The sequence below is a fragment of the Otolemur garnettii genome, unplaced genomic scaffold (assembly GCF_000181295.1).
Source record: "Otolemur garnettii isolate 467f Iridium unplaced genomic scaffold, OtoGar3 scaffold00161, whole genome shotgun sequence".
In the NCBI taxonomy this organism is placed as follows: domain Eukaryota; kingdom Metazoa; phylum Chordata; class Mammalia; order Primates; family Galagidae; genus Otolemur; species Otolemur garnettii.
In genome coordinates, this window is record NW_003852556.1 from 1,129,921 (window position 1) to 1,132,888 (window position 2,968).

The following is a 2,968-nucleotide window of genomic DNA, read 5'->3' on the forward strand; positions in this document are numbered from 1 at the left end:
GGAGAGGGTGAGGGAGAGGGTGAAGGAGAGGGTGAGGGAGAGGGTTAGGCAGAGGGTGAGGCAGAGGGTGAGGGAGAAGGTGAGGGAGAAAGTTAGGCAGAGGGTGAGAGAGAGGATGAAGGAGAGGGTGAGGGAGAGGGTGAGGGGGTGGATGAGATAGAGGGTGAGGGAGAGGGTGAGGGAGAGGGTGACGGAGAGGATGAGGGAGAGGGTGAGGGGGAGGGTAAGAGTGAGGCAGAGGGTTAGGGTGAGGGAGAGGATCACAGAGATGATGAGGGTGAAGGACAGGGTGACAGGATGGATAAGATAGAGGGTGAGGGAGTGGATGAGACGGTGGGTGAGGGAGTGGGTGAGGTGAAACCACCCTCTCCCTCACCCTCTGCCTCACCCTCTGCCTAACCCTCTTCCTTACCCTCTCCTTCACCCTCTCTCTCACCTCACCCTCACCCTCTGGCTTACCTTCATCCTCACCCTCTCCCTCACCCTCACCCTCTTGACGGTGGGTGCAGAAGGTGAGGATGGGGATGAGGGAGAGGATAAGGGAAAGGGAGAGGATGGGGGAAAAGGGGAGGGTGAGGGTGAGAGATAGGGTGAGGATTAGGGAGAGGGTGAGGCAGAGGGTGAGGATAAGACAGAGGGTGAGTGTGAGGCTGAGGGTTAGACCAGGAGAGCCACCTGTCTGTGGCACTGGGAACGGGCCTGGCCACCTGACCCCTTCAGACTCCAGGGCAGATCCTCCGACCCCAGCGTTCAGGTTAGGAGGCAAAGTTTGCTGCTGCTGGTGTAGATGCTGGTTTCCAGCAGGGAAACTTCTCTTACTTTTGATGCTTTACAGGATGCCAATGCCTACACCAGGAATACCAACCCTGCCAATTTGGGCCATGGCTGCATGTCCCTTAGGATGAAACCAGCTGCACATATCTGGTGCCCACCCTGTCTTCTCTGATAAACAGACCTGAGTGGGTGGTTCCAGCTCTGGGTAAGGGTGTCCCTGGGGGTTGGGCCTCTGCCCCTGGGGCCCCCACCACTCCCAGTACTGCACTGTGGCTGCCTGAGTCCTCAGCGCTGCGTCCTAAATGGCCTTATTCAAGGTGAGGGGTGGGGGCCCTCTCTCTATACTCTGTGCATAGTCACATTCAAGGAAACATCCTGTGTTTTCCTTTCTCAGTAGTAATTCTTCACCTTCATGAAAATCTTCTCAACAGAGGTGCCAGAACCCACTATGGTATGTTGTAGAAACATATAGGTGCATTTTGTTGTCCCAGCAATGGAAGTGCACTTAGCGAGTGGCACTGGGGAGGCTGCGTGTCATATCAGCATCCTCAGTGGCACCCTGGAGTCGTGTGCAAGAACAGAGCCACTTTATAATCATCTGAGTCAAGAACCTAATTTACCTTACCTTCATATACAAAGTATTCTTGTGTGGTTTTAACATATAAATTATAAACTGTTTTTCAAAATTCTAGTGTTCACTGGTACCACTTTTACCTGCTTCTTGCATAGTATTTCTTCTGAACTTATGAAAATTGTTCCTATTTGTGGATGACATAATCACACATATAGAAAACCCTAAAGACTGCACTATGAAACTATTAGAATTAACAAACAAATTCAGTAAAGTGGCAGGATACAAAATCAACATACAAGAAATCAGCAGGATTTCTATAGCAAACTACCTGAAAAAGAAATTGAGAAAACAATTCTATTTATGATAGCTACAAAAAAAAATAAGATGCCAGGAATAAACTTAACCAAAGAGGTGAAAGATTTCTATAATGGAAACTATAAAACATTGATTTAAAAAAACTGAAGAGAGGGGTCGTGCCTGTGGCTCAAGGAGTGGGGCGCCAGCCCCATATACTGGAGGTGGCAGGTTCAAACCCTGCCCCGGCCAAAAACTGCAACAACAACAACAAAAAAAAAAAACTGAAGAGAACACAAATAAATGGAAAGATAGCTCATGCTCATGGACTAGAAGAGTTAATATTGTTAAAATGTCCATTCTCCTCAATACCAATAAAATTCTTCACTGAAATAGAAAAAAATTATCCTAAAATTACACAGAGCCACAAAAGACCCAGCATAACCAAAGCAATCATGAGCAAAATAAAAACAAAGCTGAACTCACACTCTCTGACTTCAAAATACACTACAAGAAAACAGCATGGGCTTGGCACCTGTGGCTCAAGCGGCTAAGGCACCAGCCACATACACCTAAGGTGGCGGGTTCGAATCCCCAGCCTGGACCTGCCAAACAACAATGATGGCTGCAACCAAAAAATGGCCAGGCGTTGTGGCGGGCACCTGTAGTCCCAGCTACTTGGGAGGCTGAGGCAGAGACTCGCTTGAGCCCAGGAGTTGGAGGTTGCTGTGAGCGTGATGCCATGGCACTCTACCCAGGGGGATAGCTTGAGGCTCCGTCTCAAAAAAAAAAGAAAACAGCATGGTTGGTACTGTGTACAAATGTCACAGGTCTGTGGAAGCAGAGAGAGAGCCCAGAAATAAATCCACATAACTGACTTTGACAAAGTTGCCAAGGACACACATTAGGGAAAGGACAATCTCTTTAATAAATGCTGCTTTGGAAAATTGGATCACCATATACAGAAGGATGAAACCAGACACCTATCTTTCACCATATGCAAAAATCAACTCAAAATGGGCTAATGACTTAAACATAAGGGCCCAAGCTCTGAAACTACTAACAGAAAACAGAGGGGATGCTTCATTGGACTGGATGAGGATTTCTGAGGGGAAGACTTGAAAGCACAGGCCACAAAAGCAAAAACAGACAAATGGGACGTCTTCAAAGTAAAAGGCTTCTGTACAAGGGAGACAGTCAACAGAGTGAGGGCACAGCCTCCAGAGTGGGAGACAAATCTGCAAGCTGTACATCTGAAGAGAGACCAATGTCTCAAATGTATGAGGAACGCAAACAATTTAATAACACAAATTATCTGATTTTTTT